The sequence below is a fragment of the Orcinus orca genome, unplaced genomic scaffold (genome assembly GCF_937001465.1).
Source record: "Orcinus orca unplaced genomic scaffold, mOrcOrc1.1 scaffold_96, whole genome shotgun sequence".
Taxonomy (NCBI): domain Eukaryota; kingdom Metazoa; phylum Chordata; class Mammalia; order Artiodactyla; family Delphinidae; genus Orcinus; species Orcinus orca.
Window position 1 is genome coordinate 682,380 of NW_026043972.1, and position 20,841 is coordinate 703,220.

The following is a 20,841-nucleotide window of genomic DNA, read 5'->3' on the forward strand; positions in this document are numbered from 1 at the left end:
CTTGATTCTCTTTCGGAGACATATAAATCCATAGGTTTTAAGATTCTTACTGGTCAGGTATATTCTTAGGCGTTTAATATGGCGTCTTGAGTCCAGTTCGTTGAGCAAGGAGTAGCTCTTTTCTCTTACATATTTGACTTATGGAACGGTATCTGTGCTAATTTCAATCTCTGGTTTTATGCAGCACCCCAACTCACCTTTCCCCTTAAGCAAGCATAAGTTGGTTTTCTACATTTGAGACCCTGTTCTGTTTTGTAATTCAGTTCCTGTGTAGCCAAGTTTACATTCCGTGTATTACTGATATCTTATGATGTTTCCTTTTCTGTGTGACTTATTTCACTTAGAATCATCGTACCTGAATCCACTCATTATGCTGCTATGGGCCTGATGACATAGATTTCATTGCTGAGTGATATTGCCTTGTACGTAAGTACCACAACGTCTTTATCCATTTTTCGCTTTCTGTGATACTGAACTTGTACCGTACAGGAGGTTCTTGTAAACAGAGCCGTCCCAAACTTTGGGGTGGCTGTGTCTTTTTGATTTTAATTTCCCTAAGCTATAGGACAGTAAGTGGAAGTGCCCTAGGCTCTGTTGCTTTGTTTTGTAGATGTTTCAGGAAACACCATACACTTCTCCAGAGTGGCTGTTGGCAATTTACATCCCACCCATCAGCATAACAAGGCTCCCAGTTCTCCATGGCCTGTCCTGCCTTTCTGGATTTTACACATTTTTCAGATGGCCGTTTTGACCAGGGGGCAGTGAGACTTCATTGTAGTGCAGATTTCCTTTGCAAGCTTGCTTGGTTGGCCAAAAAGCGCGTATGCGTTTTTTCCTGAATATATTCAGGAAAAAACGCATACGCGCTTTTTGGCCAAGTGCATCATTGTGGACTTTCTGCCTCTTTTCGTATGCTTTACATGCAATTCCAGTCTACCTCCTGAAATCGGTTTTCCTACACTTCTGCACCATTTTCAAGTCCTCTTGGTAGCCTTACTTCAATATATTTTTGGACGATAGCTGTCATTTATAACTCTGCCGGTTTGTGAATTACAGTGCCCCTGAGCTCCTTTCTTCAACTCGCTTTCTTGTGAGCAGGCCGCAACACCGCATGATTGCTTCAGGCCCTAGTGTGGTTCCGGCACGGCACGCTGAGCCTTTGGTTAATTCCTCTTCCTGGTGGGAAATGAGAGTTAAATTTGCCCGTCCAGAGACCTCCAGCTAGTCTCTCATTGGTTCTCCCTATTCCTGTTCATTTTCCGCAGAAATTGAAAACTGGGCCAAACAGGAGGTTAAAGGCACTGACTCTCCAAGTGGGGAGAGTGTTAGTAAAGCGTCTGGAATGTTGCACCCGAGTACCAGGGGACGAAAACTGAGACACATTTGAACACGTTTCCCGATCACACGGTGGATCATACTCTGGGTTCCACATGCATGTTTTAGCTGAAGGAAGAATCCCTTAAACCTGGAGAGTTGAGACCCATGGAATGGGTACCATGCAATATGACTTCAAAGGGTCTGCATTTGCTCACCGAACCTCACCAATCCTATCACTGCTACATTTATGCCGCTGTACACACGCTTGATTCTCTTTCGGAGACATATCAATCCATAGGTTTTAAGATTCTTACTAGTCAGGTATATTCTTAGGCGTTTAATATTGCGTCTTGAATCCACTTCGTTGAGCAAGGAGTAGCTCTTTTCTCTTATATATTTGGCTTATGGAACGGTATCTGTGCTAATTTCAATCTCTGGTTTTATGCAGCACCCCAACTCACCTTTCCCCAAGCAAGCATAAGTTGGTTTTCTACATTTGAGTCCGTGTTCTGTTTTGTAATTCAGTTCCTGTGTAGCCAAGTTTACATTCCGTGTATTAGTGATATCTTATGATGTTTCTTTTTCTCTGTGACTTATTTCACATAGAATCATCGTACCTGAATCCACTCACTATGCTGCTATGGGCCTGATGATATAGATTTCATTGCTGACTGATATTGCATTGTACGTAAGTACCAAAACTTCTTTATCCATTTTTTGCTTTCTGTGATATTGAACTTGGACCGTAAACGAGGTTCTTGTAAACAGAGCTGTCCCAAACTTTGGGGTGGCTGTGTCTTTTTTATTTTAATTTCCCTAAGCTATAGGACAATAAGAGGAAGTGCCCTAGGCTCTGTTGCTTTGTTTTTTAGATGTTTCAGGAAACACCATACACTTCTCCAGAGTGGCTGTTGGCAATTTACATCCCGCCCATCAGCATAACAAGGCTCCCAGTTCTCCATGGCCTCTCCTGCCTTTCTGGATTTTACACTTTTTCCAGATGGCCCTTTTGACCGGGGGGGCTGTGAGACTTCATTGTAGTGCAGATTTCCTTTGCAAGCTTGCTTGGTTGGCCAAAAAGGGCGTATGCATTTTTTCCTGAATATATTCAGGAAAAAACGCATACGCCCTTTTTGGCCAGTGCATCATTGTGGACGTTCTGCTTCTTTTCCTATGCTTTACATGCAATTCCAGTCTACCTCCTGAAATCGGTTTCCTGCAATTCTGTCCCGCTTTCAAGTCCTCTTGGCAGCCTTACTTCAATATATTTTTGGACAATAACTGTCATTTATAACTCTGCAGGTTTGTGAATTACAGTGCCCCTGAGCTCCTTTCTTCAACTCGCTTTCTTGTGAGCTGGCCGCAACACTGCAGGATTTTCAGGCCCTAGTGTGGTTCCGGCACGTCACGCTGAGCCTTTGGTTAATTCCTCTTCCTGGTGGGAAATGAGAGTTAAATTTGCCCGTCCAGACACCTCCAGATAGTCTCTCATTTGTTCTCCCTATTCCTTTTCATGTTCGACAGAAATTGCAATCTGGGCCAAACAGGAGGTTAAGGGCTCTGAGTCTCCAAGTGGGGAGAGTGTCAGTAAAGAGTCTGGAATGTTGCACCTGTGTACCGGGTTACGAAAACTGAAACACATTTAAACAAGTTTCCAGATCACATGGTGGATCTTACTCTGGTTCCACATGCATGTTTTAGCTGAAGAAAGAATCCCTTAAACCTGGAGAGTTGAGACCCATGGAATGGGTACCATGCAATATGACTTCAAAGGGTCTGCATTTGCTCACCGAACCTCACCAATCCTATCACTGCTGCATTTATGCCGCTGTACACACGCTTGATTCTCTTTCGGAGACATATAAATCCATAGGTTTTCAGATTCTTACTAGTCAGGTATATTCTTAGGCGTTTAATATGGGGTGTTGAGTCCACTTCGTTGAGCAAGGAGTAGCTCTTGTCTATTACATATTTGGCTTATGGAACGGTATCTGTGCTAATTTCAATCTCTGGTTTTATGCAGCACCCCAACTCACCTTTCCCCTTAAGCAAGCATAAGTTGGTTTTCTACATTTGAGACCCTGTTCTGTTTTGTAATTCAGTTCCTGTGTAGCCAAGTTTACATTCCGTGTAGTAGTGATATCTTATGATGTTTCTTTTTCTGTGTGACTTATTTCACTTATTATCATCTTACCTGAATCCACTTATTATGCTGCTACGGGCCTGATGACATAGATTTCATTGCTGAGTGATATTGCATTGTACGTAATTACCACAACTTCTTTATCCATTTTTCGCTTTCTGCGATATTGAACTTGTACTGTAAACGAGATTCTTGTAAACAGAGCCATCCCAAACTTTCGGGTGGCTGTGTCTTTTTGATTTTAATTTCCCTAAGCTATAGGACCATAAGTGGAAGTGCCCTAGGTTCTGTTGCTTGTTTTTTGGATGTTTCAGGAAACACCATACACTTCTCCAGAGTGGCTGTTGGCAATTTACATCCCGCCCATCAGCATAACAAGGCTCCCAGTTCTCCATGGCCTGTCCTGCCTTTCTGGATTTTACACTTTATTCAGATGTCCCTTTTGACCGTGGGGCAGTGAGACTTCATTGTAGTACAGATTTCCCTTTCAAGCTTGCTTGGTTGGCCCAAAAGGGCGCATGCGTTTATTCCTGAATATATTCAGGAATAAACGCATACGCCGTTTTTGGCCAAGTGCATCACTGTGGACGTTCTGCCTCTTTTCCTATGCTTTACATGCAATTCCAGTCTACCTCTGGAAATCGGTTTCCTGCAATTCTGCCCCACTTTCAAGTCCTCTTGGCAGCCTTCCTTCATATATTTTTGGACGATAGCTGTCATTTATAACTCTGCAGGTTTGTGAATGACAGTACCCCTGAGCTCCTTTCTTCAACTCGCTTTCTTGTGAGCTGGCCGCAATAACGCAGGATTGCTTCAGGCCCTAGTGTGTTTACGGCACGGCACGCTGAGCCTTTGGTTAATCCCTCTTCGTGGTGTGAAATGAGAGTTAAATTTGCCCATCCAGACACCTCCAGCTAGTCTCTCATTGGTTATCCCTATTCCTTTTCATGTTCCAGAGAAATTGAAAACTGAGCCAAACAGGAGGTTAAAGGCAGTGACTCTCCAAGTGGGGAGAGTGTCAGTAAAGAGTCTGGAATGTTGCACCGAGTACCGGGGGACAAAAACTGAAAAACATTTAAACAAGTTTCCCGATCACATGGTGGATCATACTCTGGGTTCCACATGCATGTATTAGCTGAAGGAAGAATCCCTTAAACCTGGAGAGTTGAGACCCATGGAATGGGTACCATGCAATATGACTTCAAAGGGTCTTCATTTGCTCACCGAACCTCACCAATCCTATCACTGCTGCGTTTATGCCGCTGTACACACGCTTGATTCTCTTTCGGAGACATATAAATCCATAGGTTTTAAGATTCTTACTAGTCAGGTATATTCTTAGGCGTTTAATATGGGGTGTTGTGTCCACTTCGTTGAGCAAGGAGTAGCTCTTGTCTATTATATATTTGGGTTATGGAATGGTATCTGTGCTAATTTCAATCTCTGGTTTTATGCAGCACCCCAACTCACCTTTCCCCTTAAGCAAGCATAAGTTGGTTTTCTACGTTTGAGACGCTGTTCTGTTTTGTAATTCAGTTCCTGTGTAGCCAAGTTTACATTCCGTGTAGTAGTGATATCTTATGATATTTCTTTTTCTGTGTGACTTATTTCACTTAGAATCATCTTACCTGAATCCACTTATTATGCTGCTACGGGCCTGATGACATAGATTTCATTGCTGAGTGATATTGCATTGTACGTAAGTACCACAACTTCTTTATCCATTTTTCGCTTTCTGCGATATTGAACTTGTACCGTAAACGAGATTCTTGTAAACAGAGCCGTCCCAAAATTTGGGGTGGCTGTGTCTTTTTGATTTTAATTTTCCTAAACCATAGGACCATAAGTGGAAGTGCCCTAGGCTCTGTTGCTTTGTTTTCTAGATGTTTAGGAAACACCATACACTTCTCCAGACTGGCTGTTGGCAATTTACATCTCGCCCATCATAATAACAAGGCTCCCAGTTCTCCATGGCCTGTCCTGCCTTTCTGGATTTTACACTTTTTTCAGATGGCCCTTTTGACCGGGGGGCAGTGAGACTTCATTGTAGTGCAGATTTCCTTTGCAAGCTTGCTTGGTTGGCCAAAAAGTGCGTATGCGTTTTTTCCTGAATATATTCAGGAAAAAACGCATACTCCCTTTTTGGCCAAGTGCATCATTGTGGACGTTCTGCCTCTTTTCCTATGCGTTACATGCAATTCCAGTCTACCTCCTGAAATCGGTTTCTTGCAATTCTGCCCCGCTTTCAAGTCCTCTTGGCAGCCTTACTTCAATATATTTTTGGACAATAGCGGTCATTTATAACTCTGCAGGTTTGTGAATTATAGTGCCCCTGAACTCCTTTCTTCAACTCGCTTTCTTGTGAGCTGGCCGCAACACCGCAGGATTGCTTCAGGCCCTACTGTGGTTCCGGCATGGCACGCTGAGGCTTTGGTTAATTCCTCTTCCTGGTGGGAAATGAGAGTTAAATTTGCCCATCCACACACCTCCAGCTAGTCTCTCATTGGTTATCCCTATTTCTGTTCATCTTACGCAGAAATTGCAAACTGGGCCAAACAGGAGGTTAAAGGCACTGACTCTCCAAGTGGGGAGAGTGTTAGTAAAGCGTCTGGAGTGTTGCACCCGAGTAGCAGGGGACGAAAACTGAGACACATTTGAACACGTTTCCCGATCACACGGTGGATCATACTCTGGGTTCCACATGCATGTTTTAGCTGAAGGAAGAATCCCTTAAACCTGGAGAGTTGAGACCCATGGAATGGGTACCATGCAATATGACTTCAAACGGTTTGCATTTCTCACCGAACCTCAAAAATCCTATCTCTGCTGCGTTTATGCCGCTGTACACACGCTTGATTCTCTTTCGGAGACATATAAATCCATAGGTTTTAAGATTCTTACTAGTCAGGTATATTCTTAGGCGTTTAATATGGGGTGTTGAGTCCACTTCGTTGAGCAAGGAGTAGCTCTTGTCTATTACATATTTGGCTTATGGAACGGTATCTGTGCTAATTTCAATCTCTGGTTTTATGAAGCACCCCATCTCACCTTTCCCCTTAAGCAAGCATAAGTTTGTTTTCTACATTTGAGACACTGTTCTGTTTTATAATTCAGTTCCTGTGTAGCCAAGTTTACATTCCGTGTAGTAGTGATATCTTATGATGTTTCTTTTTCTGTGTGATTTATTTCAGTTAGAGTCATCATACCTGAATCCACTCATTATGCTGCTATGGGCCTGATGACATAGATTTCATTGCTGAGTGATATTGCATTGTACGTAAGTACCACAACTTCTTTATCTATTTTATACTTTTTGCGATATTGAACTTGTACCGTAAACGAGGTTCTTGTAAACAGAGCCATCCCAAACTCTGGGGTGGCTGTGTCTTTTTGATGTTAATTTCCCTAAGCTATAGGACCATAAGTGGAAGTGACCTAGGCTCTGTTGCTTTGTTTTTTAGATGTTTCAGGAAACACCATAGACTTCTCCAGAGTGGCTGTTGGCAATTTACATCCCGCCCATCAGCATAACAAGGCTCCCAGTTCTCCATGGCCTGTCCTGCATTTCTGGATTTTACACTTTTTTCAGATGGCCCTTTTGACCAGGGGGAAGTGAGACTTCATTGTAGTGCAGATTTCCTTTGCAAGCTTGCTTGGTTGGCCAAAAAGGACGTATGCGTTTTTTCCTGAATATATTCAGGAAAAAACGCATACGCCCTTTTTGGCCAAGTGCATCATTGTCGATATTCTGCCTCTTTTCCTAATCTTTAATTGCAATTCCTGTCTACCTCCTGAAATCTGTTTCCTGCCATTCTGCCCCGCTTTCAAGTCCTCTTGGCAGCCTTACTTCAATATATTTTTGGATGATAGCTGTCATTTATATCTCTGCAGGTTTGTGAATTACAGTGCCCCTGAGCTCCTTTCTTCAACTCGCTTTCTTGTGAGCTGGCCGCAACACTGCAGGATTGCTTCAGGCCCTAATCTGGTTCAGGCACGGAACGCTGAGCCTTTGGTTAATTCCTCTTCCTGGTGGGAAATGAGAGTTAAATTTGCCCGTCCAGACACCTCCAGCTAGTCTCTCATTGGTTCTCCCTATTCCTGTTCATCTTACGCAGAAATTGCAAACTGGGCCAAACAGGAGGTTAAAGGCACTGACTCTCCAAGTGGGGAGAGTGTTAGTAAAGCGTCTGGAATGTTGCACCCGAGTACCAGGGGACGAAAACTGAGACATATTTGAACACGTTTGCCGATCACACGGTGGATCATACTCTGGGTTCCACATGCATGATTTAGCTGAAGGAAGAATCCCTTAAACCTGGAGAGTTGAGACCCATGGAATGGGTACCATGCAATATGACTTCAAAGGGTCTGCATTTGCTCACCAAACCTCACCAATCCTATAACTGCTGCATTCATGCCGCTGTAAACACGCTTGATTCTCTTTTGGAGACATATAAATCCATAGGTTTTCAGGTTATTGCTAGTCAGGTATATTCTTAGGCGTTTAATATAGGGTGTTGTGTCCACTTCGTTGAGCAAGGAGTAGCTCTTGTCTATTACATATTTGGCTTATGGAATGGTATCTGTGCTAATTTCAATCTCTGCTTTTATGCAACACTCCAACTCACCTTTCCCCTTAAGCAAGCATAAGTTGCTTTTCTACATTTGAGACCCTGTTCTGTTTTGTAATTCAGTTCCTGTGTAGCCAAGTTTACATTCCGTGTAGTAGTGATATCTTATGATATTTCTTTTTCTGTGTGACTTATTTCACTTAGAATTATCACCTGAATCCACTCATTATGCTGCTATGGGCCTGATGACATAGATTTCATTGCTGAGTGATATTGCATTGTACGTAAGTACCACAACTTCTTTATCCATTTTTCGCTTTCTGTGATATAGAACTTGTACTGTAAACGAGGTTCTTGTAAACAGAGCCGTCCCAAACCTTGGGTGGCTGTTTCTTTTTGATTTTAATTTCCCTAAGCTATAGGACCATAAGTGGAAGTGCCGTACGCTCTGTTGCTTTGTTTTTTAGATGTTTCAGGAAACACCATACACTTCTCCAGAGTGGCTGTTGGCAATTTACATCCCGCCCATCAGCATAACAAGGCTCCCAGTTCTCCATGGCCTGTCCTGCCTTTCTGGATTTTACACTTTTTTCAGATGGCCCTTTTGACCAGGGGGCAGTGAGACTTCATTGTAGTGCAGATTTCCTTTGCAAGCTTGCTTGGTTAGCCAAAAAGGGCATATGCGTTTTTTCCTGAATATATTCAGGAAAAAACGCATATGCCCTTTTTGGCCAAGTGCATCATTGTCGACGTTCTGCCTCTTTTCCTATTCTTTAAATGCAATTCCAGTCTACCTCCTGAAATCGGTTTCCTGTAATTCTGCCCCGCCTTCAAGTCCTCTTGGCAGCCTTACTTCAGTATATTTTTGGACGATAACTGTCATTTATAACTCTGCAGGTTTGTGAATTACAGTGCCCCTGAGCTCCTTTCTTCAACTCGCTTTCTTGTGAGCTGGCCGCAACACCGCATGATTGCTTCAGGCCCTAATCTAGTTCCGGCACGGCATACTGAACCTTTGGTTAATTCCTCTTCCTGGTGGGAAATGAGAGTTAAATTTGCCCGTCCAGACAACTCCAGCTAGTCTCTCATTGGTTCTCCCTATTCCTGTTCATATTCCGCAGAAATTGCAAACTGGGCCAAACAGGAGGTTAAAGGCACTGACTCTCCAAGTCGGGAGAGTGTTAGTAAAGCGTCTGGAATGTTGCACCCAAGTACCAGGGGACGAAAACTGAGACATATTTGAACACGTGTCCCGATCTCATGGATGATCATCCTCTGGGTTCCACATGCATGTTTTAGCTGAAGGAAGAATCCCTTAAACCTGGAGAGTTGAGACCCGTGGAATGGGTACCATGCAATATGACTTCAAAGGGTCTTCATTTGCTCACCGAACCTCTCCAATCCTATCACTGCTGCGTTTATGCCCCTGTACACATGCTTGATTCTCTTTCGAAGACATAGCAATGCATAGGTTTTAAGATACTTACTAGTCAGGTACATTCTTAGGCGTTTAATATGGGGTGTTGAGCCCATTTCGTTGAGCAAGGAGTAGCTCTTGTCTATTACATATTTGGCTTAAGGAAATTTATATGTGCTCATTTCAATCTCTGCTTTTATGCAGCACCCCAACTCACCTTTCCCCTTAAGCAAACATAAGTTGGTTTTCTAAATATGAGACCCTGTTCTGTTTTGTAATCCAGTTCCTGTGTAGCCAAGTTTACATTCCGTGTATTACTGATATCTTATGATGTTTCTTTTTCTGTGTGACTTATTTCAGTTAGAATCATCATACCTGAATCCACTCATTATGCTGCTACGGGCCTGATGACATATATTTCATTGCTGAGTGATATTGCATTGTATGTAAGTACCACAACTTCTTTATCCATTTTTCACTTTCTGCGATATTGAACTTGTACCGTAAACGAGGTTCTTGTAAACAGAGCCGTTCCAAAATTTGGGGTGGCTGTCTCTTTTCGATTTTAATTTCCCTAAGCTGTAGGACCATAAGTGGAAGTGCTCTAGGCTCTGTTGCTTTGTTTTTTGGATGTTTCAGGAAACACCATACACTTCTCCAGAGTGGCTGTTGGCAATTTACATCCCGCTCATCAGCATAACAAGGCTCCCAGTTCTCCATGGCCTGTCCTGCCTTTCTGGATTTTACACTTTTTTCAGATGGCCCTTTTGACCGGGGGGAATTGAGACTTCATTGTAGTACAGATTTCCTTTGCAGGCTTGCTTGGTTGGCCAAAAAGGACGTATGCGTTTTTTCCTGAATATATTCAGGAAAAAACGCATACGCCCTTTTTGGCCAAGTGCATCATTGTGTACGTTCTGCCTATTTTCCTATGCTTTAAATGCAATTCCAGTCTACCTCCTGAAATCAGTTTCCTGCAATTCTGCCCCGCTTTCAAGTCCTCTTGGCAGCCTTACTTCAGTATATTTTTGGCCGATAGCTGTTATTTATAACTCTGCAGGTTTGTGAATTACAGTGCCCCTGAGCTCCTTTCTTCAACTCGCTTTCTTGTGAGCTGGCCGCAACACCGCAGGATTGCTTCAGGCCCTAATCTGGTTCCGGCACGGCACGCTGAGCCTTTGGTTAATTCCTCTTCCTGGTGGGAAATGAGAGTTAAATTTGCCCGTCCAGACACCTCCAGCTAGTCTCTCATTGGTTCTCCCTGTTGCTGTTTATCTTCCGCAGAAATTGCAAACTGGACCAAAGAGGAGATTAAAGGCACTGACTCTCCAAGTGGGGAGAGTGTTAGTAAAGCGTCTGGAATGTTGCACCCGAGTACCACGGGACGAAAACTGAGACACATTTGAACACGTTTCCCAATCACACGGTGGATCATACGCTGGGTTCCACATGCATGTTTTAGCTGAAGGAAGAATCCCTTAAACCTGGAGAGTTGAGACCCATGGAATGGGTACCATGCAATATGACTTCAAAGGGTCTGCATTTGCTCGCCAAACCTCACCAATCCTATCAATGCTGCGTTTATGCTGCTGTACACACGCTTGATTCTCTTCTGGAGACATATAAATTCATAGATTTTAAGATTATTACTAGTCAGGTGTATTCTTAGGCGTTTAATATGGGGTGTTGAGTCCACTTCGTTGAGCAAGGAGTAGCTGTTTTCTGTTACATATTTGGCTTATGGAAAGGTATCTGTGCTAATTTCAATCTCTGGTTTTATGCAGCTCCCCAACTCACCTTTCCCCTTAAGCAAGCATAAGTTGGTTTTCTACATTTGAGACCCTGTTCTGTTTTGTAATTCGGTTCCTGTGTAGCAAAGGTTACATTCCCTGTATTAGTGATATCTTCTGATGTTTCTTTTTCTGTGTGACTTATTTCACTTAGAATCATCGTACTTGAATCCACTCATTATGCTGCTACAGGCCTCATGACATAGATTTCATTGCTGAGTGATATTGCATTCTACGTAAGTACCACAACTTCTTTATCCATTTTTCACTTTCTGTGATATTGAACTTGTACCGTAAACGAGGTTCTTGTAAACAGAGCCGTTCCAAACTTTGGGGTGGCTGTGTCTTTTTGATTTTAATTTCCCTAAACTATAGGACCATAAATGGAAGTGCCCTAGGCTCTGTTGCTTTGTTTTTCAGATGTTTCAGGAAACACCATACACTTCTCAAGAGTGGCTGTTGGCAATTTACATCCCGCCCATTAGCATAACAAGGCTCCCAGTTCTCAATGGACTTTCCTGCCTTTCTGGATTTTACACTTTTTTCAGATGGCCCTTTTGACCGGGGGGGAAGTGAGACTTCATTGTAGTGCAGATTTCCCTTGCAAGCTTGCTTGCTTGGCCAAAAAGGGCGTATGCGTTTCTTCCTGCATATATTCAGGAAAAAACGCATACGTTCTTTTTGGCCAAGTGCATCATTGAGGACGTTCTGCCTCTTTTCCTATGCTTTAAATGCAATTCCAGTCTACCTCCTGAAATCGGTTTCCTGCAAATCTGCCCCGCTTTCAAGTCCTCGTGGCAGCCTTACTTCAATATACTTTTGCACGGTAGCTGTCATTTATAACTCTGCAGGTTTGTGAAAGACAGTGCCCCTGAGCTCCTATCCTCTACTCGCTTTCTTGTGAGCTGGCCGCAACACCGCAGGATTGCTTCAGGCCCTAGTGTGGTTCTGCCACAGCATGCTGAGCCTTTGGTTAATACCTCTTCCTGGTGGGAAATGAGAGTTAAATTTGCCCGTCGAGACACCTCCAGCTATTCTCACATTTGTTCTCACTATTCCTGTTCACCTTCCGCAGAAATTGCAAACTGGGCCAAACAGGAGGTTAAAGGCACTGACTCTCCAAGTGGGGAGAGTGTTAGTAAAGCGTCTGGAATGTTGCACCCGAGTACCAGGGGATGAAAACTGAGACACATTTGAACACGTTTCCCGATCACACGGTGGATCATACTCAGGGTTCCACATGCATGTTTTAGCTGAAGGAAGAATCCCTTAAACCTGGAGAGTTGGGACCCATGGAATGGGTAGCATGCAATATGACTTCAAACGGTCTGCATTTTCTCACTGAACCTCAGCAATCCTATCACTGCTGCGCTTATACCGCTGTACACAGGCTTGATTCTCTTTCGGAGACATATAAATCCATAGGTTTTAAGATTATTACTAGTCAGGTATATTCTTAGGCGTTTAATATGGGGGGTTGAGTCCACTTCGTTGAGCAAGGAGTAGCTCTTGTCTATTACATATTTGGCTTATGGAACGGTATCTGTGCTAATTTCAATCTCTGGTTTTATGCAGCACCCCAACTCACCTTTCCCCTTAAGCAAGCATAAGTTGGTTTTCTACATATGAGACCCTGTTCTGTTTTGTAATTCAGTTCCTGTGTAGCCAAGTTTACATTTGGTGTATTAGTGATATCTTATGATGTTTCTTTTTCTGTGTGACTTATTTCCCTTAGAATCATCGTATGTGAATCCACTCATTATGCTGCTACGGGCCTGATGACATAGATTTCATTGCTGAGTGATATTGCATTGTACGTAAGTACCACAAGTTCATTATCCATTTTTCGCTTTCTGTGATATGGAACTTGTACCGTAAACGAGGTTCTTGTAAACAGAGCTGTCCGAAACTTTGGGGTGGCTGTGTCTTTTTGATTTTAATTTCCCTAAGCTATAGGACCATAAGTGGTAGTGCCCTAGGCTCTGTTGCTTTGTTTTTTAGATGTTTCAGGAAACACCATACACTTCTCCAGAGTGGCTGTTGGCAGTTTACATCCCGCCCATCAGTATAACAAGGCTCCCAGTTCTCCATGGCCTGTCCTGCCTCTGGATTTTACACTTTTTTCAGATGGGCCTTTTGACTGGGGGGAAGTGAGACTTCCTTGTAGTGCAGATTTCCTTTGCAAGCTTGCTTGGTTTGTCAAAAAGTGCGTATGAGTTTTTGCCTGAATATATTCATGTAAAAACGCATATGCCCTTTTTGCCCAAGTGCATCATTGTGGACATTCTGCCTCTTTTCTTGTGCTTTAAATGCAATACCAGTCTACCTCCTGAAATCGGTTTCCTGCAATTCTGCCCTGCTTTCAAGTCCTCTTGGCAGCCTCACTTCAATATATTTTTGTACGGTAGCTGTCATTTATATCTCTGCAGGTTTGTGAATGACAGTGCCCCTAAGTTCCTTTCTTCAAATCACTTTCTTGTGAGCTGGCCGCAACACCGCATGATTGCCTCAGTCCCCAGTTTGGTTCCGGCATGGCACGCTGAGACTTTGGTTAATTCCTCTTCCTCGTGGGAAATGAGAGTTCAATTTTCCCGTCCAGACACATCCAGCTAGTCTCTCATTGGTTCTCCCTATTCCTGTTCATTTTCCGCAGAATTTGCAAACTGGGTCAAACAGGAGGTTAAAGGCACTGACTCTCCAAGTGGGGTGAGTGTTAGTTAAGCATCTGAATGTTGCACCCGAGTACCAGGGGACGAAAACTGAGACAGATTTGAACACGTTTCCCGATCACACGGTGGATCATACTCTGGGTTCCACATGCATGTTTTAGCTGAAGGAAGAATCCCTTAAACCTGGAGAGTTGAGACCCATGGAATGGGTACCATGCAATATGACCTCAAAGGGTCTGTATTTGCTCACTGAACCTCACCAATCCTATCACTGCTGCGTTTATGCCGCTGTACACACACTTGATTCTCTTTTGGAGACATATAAATCCATAGGTTTTAAGATTCTTACTAGTCAGGTATATTCTTAGGCGTTTAATATGTGGTGTTGAGTCCACTTCGTTGAGCAAGGAGTAGCTCTTGTCTATTACATATTTGGCTTATGGAACGGTATCTGTGCTAATTTCCATCTCTGGGTTTATGCAGCACCCCAACTCACCTTTCCCCTTAAGCAAGCATAAGTTTGTTTTCTACATTTGAGACCCTGTTCTGTTTTGTAATTCAGTTCCTTAGTAGTCAAGCTTACATTCCGTGTATTAGTGATATCTTATGATGTTTCTTTTTCTGTGTGACTTATTTCACTTAGAATCATCGTACCTGAATCCACTCATTATGCTGCTACAGGCCTCATGACATAGATTTCATTGCTGAGTGATATTGCATTGTACGTGAGTACCACAACTTCTTTATCCATTTTTCGCTTTCTGTGATATTGAACTTGTACCGTAAACGAGGTTCTTGTAAACAGAGCCGTCCCAAACTTTGGGGTGGCTGTGTCTTTTTGATTTTAATTTCCCTAAGCTAGAGGACCATAAGTGGAAGTGCCCTAGGCTCTGTTGCTTTGTTTTTTGGATGTTTCAGGAAACACCATACACTTCTCCAGAGTGGCTGTTGGCAATTTACATCCCGCCCATCAGCATAACAAGGCTCCCAGTTCTCCATGGCCTGTCCTGCCTTTCTGGGTTTTACACTTTTTTCAGATGGCCCTTTTGCCCAGGGGGCAGTGAGACTTCATTGTAGTGCAGATTTCCTTTGCAAGCTTGCTTTGTTGGCCTAAAAGTGCGTATGCGTTTTTTCCTGAATATATTCAGGAAAAAACGCATATGCCCGTTTTGGCCAAGTGCATCATTGTGGACGTTCTGCCTCTTTTCCTATGCTTTACTTGCAATTCCAGTCTACCTCCTGAAATCGGTTTCCTGCAATTCTGCCCCAATTTCAAGTCCTCTTGGCAGCCTTATTTCAATATATTTTTGGACGATAGCTGTCATTTATAACTCTGCAGGTTTGTGAATGACAGTGCCCCTGAGCTCCTTTCTTCAACTCGCTTTCTTGTGAGCTGGCCGCAACACCGCAGGACTGCTTCAGGCCCTAGTGTGATTCCAGCACAGCATGCTGAGCCTTTGGTTAATTCCTCTTCCTGGTGGGAAATGAGAGTTAAATTTGCCCGTCCAGACACCTCCAGCTAGTCTCTCATTGGTTCTCCTTATTCCTGTTCATTTTCCGCAGAAATTGCAAACTGAGCCAAACAGGAAGTTAAAGGCACTGACTCTCCAAGTGGGGAGAGTGTTAGTAAAGCGTCTGGAATGTTGCACCCGAGTACCAGGGGCCGAAAACTGAGACACATTTGAACACGTTTCCCGATCACACGGTGGATCATACTCTGGGTTCCACATGCATGTTTTAGCTGAAGGAAGAATCCCTGAAACCCGGAGAGTTGAGACCCATGGAATGGGTATCATGCAATATGACTTCAAAGGGTCTGCATTTGCTCACCAATCCTATCACTGCTGCGTTTATGCCACTGTACACAAGCTTGATTCTCTTTCGGAGACATATAAATCCATAGGTTTTAAGATTCTTACTAGTCAGGTATATTCTTAGGCGTTTAATATGGGGTGTTGAGTCCACTTCGTTGACCAAGGTGTAGCTCTTGTCTATTACATATTTGGCTTATGGAACGGTATCTGTGCTAATTTCAATCTCTGGTTTTATGCAGCACCCCAACTCACCTTTCCCCTTAAGCCAGCATAAGTTGGTTTTCTACATTTGAGACCCTGTTCTGTTTTGTAATTCAGTTCCTGTGTAGCCAAGTTTACATTCCGTGTAGTAGTGATATCTTATGATGTTTCTTTTTCTGTGTGATTTATTTCCTTTAGAATCATAATACCTGAATCCACTCATTATACTGCTATGGGCCTGATGACATAGATTTCATTGCTGAGTGATATTGTATTGTATGTAAGTGCCACAACTTCTTTATCCATTTTTCGCTTTCTGTGATATTGAACTTGTACCGTAAACGAGGTTCTTGTAAACAGAGCCGTCCCAAACTTTAGGGTGCCTGTGTCTTTTTGATTTTAATTTCCCTAAGCTATAGGACCATAAGTGGAAGTGCCCTAGGCTCTGTTGCTTTGTTTTTAGATGTTTCAGGAAACACCATACACTTCTGCAGAGTGGCTGTTGGCTATTTACATCCCGCCCATCAGCATAACAAGGCTCCCAGTTCTCCATGGCCTGTCCTGCCTTTCTGGATATTACACTTTTTTCAGATGGACCTTTTGACCTGTGGGAAGTGAGACTTCATTGTAGTGCAGATTTCCTTTGCGAGCTTGCTTGGTTGGCCAAAAAGTGCGTATGTGATTTTTCCTCAATATATTCAATAAAAAACGCATACGCACTTTTTAGCCAAGTGCATCATTGTGGACGTTCTGCCTCTTTTCCTATGCTTTAAATGCAATTCCAGTGTACTTCCTAAAATCGGTTTCCTGCAATTCTGCCCTGCTTTCAAGTCCTCTTGGCAGCCTTACTTCAATATATTTTTGGACGATAGCTGTCATTTATAACTCTGCAGTTTTGTGAATTACAGTGCCCCTGAGCTCCTTTCTTCAAATCACTTTCTTGTGAGCTGGCCGCAACACCGCAGGATTGCTTCAGGCCCTAGTGTGTTTCCCGCACGGCACGATGAGCCTTTGGTTAATTCCTCTTCCTGGTGGGAAATGAGAGTTAAATTTGCCCGTCCAGACACCTCCAGCTAGTCTCACATTTGTTCTCACTATTCCTGTTCATCTTCCGCAGAAATTGCAAACTGGGCCAAACAGGAGGTTAAAGGCACTGACTCTCCAAGTGGGGAGAGTGTTAGTAAAGCGTCTGGAATGTTGCACCCGAGTACCAGGGGATGAAAACTGATACACTTTTGAACACGTTTCCCAATCACACGGTGGATCATACTCTGGGTTCCACATGCATGTTTTAGCTGAAGGAAGAATCCCTTAAACCTGGAGAGTTGAGACCCATGGAATGGGTACCATGCAATATGACTTCAAAGGGCCTGCATTTGCTCACCGAACCTCACCAATCCTGTCACTGCTGCGCTTATGCCGCTGTACACACGCTTGATTCTCTTTCAGAGACATATACATCCATAGGTTTTAAGATTATTACTAGTCAGGTATATTCTTAGGCGTTTAATATGGGGTGTTGAGTCCACTTCGTTGAGCAAGGAGTAGCTCTTGTCTATTTCATATTTGGCTTATGGAAAGGTATCTGTGCTAATTTCAATCTCTGGTTTTATGCAGCGCCCCAACTCACCTTTCCCCTTAAGCAAGCATAAGTTGGTTTTCTACATTTGAGATCCTGTTCTGTTTTGTAATTTAGTTCCTGTGTAGCCAAGGTTACATTCCGTGTATTAGTGATATCTTTTTTTTTTTTTTAAACATCTTTATTGGAGCATCTTATGATGTTTCTTTTTCTGTGTGACTTATGTCACTTAGAATCATCGTACCTGAATCCACTCATTATGCTGCTACGGGCCTGATGACATATATTTCACTGCTGAGTGATATTGCATTGTACGTAAGTACCACAACTTCTTTATCCATTTTTCGCTTTCTTTGATACTGAACTTGTACCGTAAACGAGGTTATTGTAAACAGAGCCGTCCCAAACTTTGGGGTGGCTGTGTCTTTTTCATTTAAATTTCCCTAAGCTATAGGACCATAAGTGGAAGTGCCCTAGGCTCTGTTGCTTTGTTTTTTAGATATTTCAGGAAACACCATACACTTCTCCAGAGTGGCTGTTGGCAATTTTCATCCTGCCCATGAGCATAACAAGGCTCCCAGTTCTCCATGGCCTGTCCTGCCTTTCTGGATTTTACACTTTTTTCAGATGGCCCTTTTGACAGGGGGGCAGTGAGACTTCATTGTACTGCAGATTTCCTTTGCAAGCATGCTTGGTTGGCCAAAAAGGGCGTATGCGTTTTTTCCTGAATATATTCAGGAAAAAACGCATACGCCCTTTTTGTCCAAGTGCATCATTGTGGAAGTTCTGTCTCTTTTCCTATGCTTTACATGCAATTCCAGTCTACCTCCTGAAATCGGTTTCCCGCAATTCTGCCCTGCTTTCAAGTCCTCTTGGCAGCCTTACTTCAATATATTTTTGGACGATAGCTGTCATTTATAACTCTGCAGGTTTGTGAATTACAGTGCCCCTGAGCTCCTTTCTTCAACTCGCTTTCTTGTGAGCTGGCCGCAACACCGCAGGATTGCTTCCGGCCCTAGTGTGGTTCTGGTATGGCACGCTGAGCCTTTGGTTAATTCCTCTTCCTGGTGGGAAATGAGAGTTAAACTTGCCCGTCCAGACACCTCCACCTAGTCTCTCATGGGTTCTGCCTATTCTTGTTCATTTTCCGCAGAAATCGCAAACTGGGCCAAACAGGAGGTTAAAGACACTGACTCTCCAAGTGGGGAGAGATTTAGTAAAGCGTCTGGAATGTTGCACCCGAGTACCAGGGGATGAAAACTGATACACTTTTGAACACGTTTCCCAATCACACGGTGGATCATACTCTGGGTTCCACATGCATGTTTTAGCTGAAGGAAGAATCCCTTAAACCTGGAGAGTTGAGACCCATGGAATGGGTACCATGCAATATGACTTCAAAGGGCCTGCATTTGCTCACCGAACCTCACCAATCCTGTCACTGCTGCGCTTATGCCGCTGTACACACGCTTGATTCTCTTTCAGAGACATATACATCCATAGGTTTTAAGATTATTACTAGTCAGGTATATTCTTAGGCGTTTAATATGGGGTGTTGAGTCCACTTCGTTGAGCAAGGAGTAGCTCTTGTCTATTTCATATTTGGCTTATGGAAAGGTATCTGTGCTAATTTCAATCTCTGGTTTTATGCAGCGCCCCAACTCACCTTTCCCCTTAAGCAAGCATAAGTTGGTTTTCTACATTTGAGATCCTGTTCTGTTTTGTAATTCAGTTCCTGTGTAGCCAAGGTTACATTCCGTGTATTAGTGATATCTTTTTTTTTTTTTTTAAACATCTTTATTGGAGCATCTTATGATGTTTCTTTTTCTGTGTGACTTATGTCACTTAGAATCATCGTACCTGAATCCACTCATTATGCTGCTACGGGCCTGATGACATATATTTCACTGCTGAGTGATATTGCATTGTACGTAAGTACCACAACTTCTTTATCCATTTTTCGCTTTCTTTGATACTGAACTTGTACCGTAAACGAGGTTATTGTAAACAGAGCCGTCCCAAACTTTGGGGTGGCTGTGTCTTTTTCATTTAAATTTCCCTAAGCTATAGGACCATAAGTGGAAGTGCCCTAGGCTCTGTTGCTTTGTTTTTTAGATATTTCAGGAAACACCATACACTTCTCCAGAGTGGCTGTTGGCAATTTTCATCCTGCCCATGAGCATAACAAGGCTCCCAGTTCTCCATGGCCTGTCCTGCCTTTCTGGATTTTACACTTTTTTCAGATGGCCCTTTTGACAGGGGGGCAGTGAGACTTCATTGTACTGCAGATTTCCTTTGCAAGCATGCTTGGTTGGCCAAAAAGGGCGTATGCGTTTTTTCCTGAATATATTCAGGAAAAAACGCATACGCCCTTTTTGTCCAAGTGCATCATTGTGGAAGTTCTGTCTCTTTTCCTATGCTTTACATGCAATTCCAGTCTACCTCCTGAAATCGGTTTCCCGCAATTCTGCCCTGCTTTCAAGTCCTCTTGGCAGCCTTACTTCAATATATTTTTGGACGATAGCTGTCATTTATAACTCTGCAGGTTTGTGAATTACAGTGCCCCTGAGCTCCTTTCTTCAACTCGCTTTCTTGTGAGCTGGCCGCAACACCGCAGGATTGCTTCCGGCCCTAGTGTGGTTCTGGTATGGCACGCTGAGCCTTTGGTTAATTCCTCTTCCTGGTGGGAAATGAGAGTTAAACTTGCCCGTCCAGACACCTCCACCTAGTCTCTCATGGGTTCTGCCTATTCTTGTTCATTTTCCGCAGAAATCGCAAACTGGGCCAAACAGGAGGTTAAAGACACTGACTCTCCAAGTGGGGAGAGATTTAGTAAAGCGTCTGGAATGTTGCACCCGAGTACCAGGGGATGAAAACTGAGACAAATTTGAGCACGTTTCCCGATCACACGGTGGATCATACTCTGCGTTCCACATGCATGTTTTAGATGAAGGAAGAATACTTAAACCTGGAGAGTTGAGACCCATGGAATGGGTACCATGCAATATGACTTCTAAGGGTCTGCATTTGCTCACCGAACCTCACCGATCCTATCACTGCTGCGTTTATGCTGCTGTACACACGCTTGATTCTCTTTCAGAGCCATATAAATCCATAGGTTTTAAGATTCTTACTAGTCTGGTATATTCTTAGGCGTTTAATATGGGGTGTTGAGTCCACTTCGCTGAGCAAGGAGTAGGTCTTGTCTATTACATATTTGGCTTATGGAACGGTATCTGTGCTAATTTCAATCTCTGGTTTTATGCAGCACCCCAACTCACCTTTCCCCTTAAGCAAGCATACGTTGGTTTTCTACATTTGAGACCCTTTTCTGTTTTGT

The 20,841-nt window shown here is 43.2% G+C and overlaps 1 long non-coding RNA gene across 5 annotated transcripts in view; it reads left to right on the forward strand.

The window, feature by feature from the left end:
- LOC125963354 (uncharacterized) overlaps window positions 1-20,841 on the forward strand; it is a 278,782-nt gene that overhangs the window by 129,342 nt on the left and 128,599 nt on the right. The window contains exon 3 of one of the 5 annotated variants that reach the window (XR_007475208.1): window positions 345-382. The exons of the other annotated variants lie outside the window; for them this stretch is intronic. This is a non-coding gene — a long non-coding RNA (uncharacterized LOC125963354). Of the gene's footprint in view, window positions 1-344; window positions 383-20,841 lie in introns of those variants that run through there. 5 annotated transcript variants of the gene reach the window in all.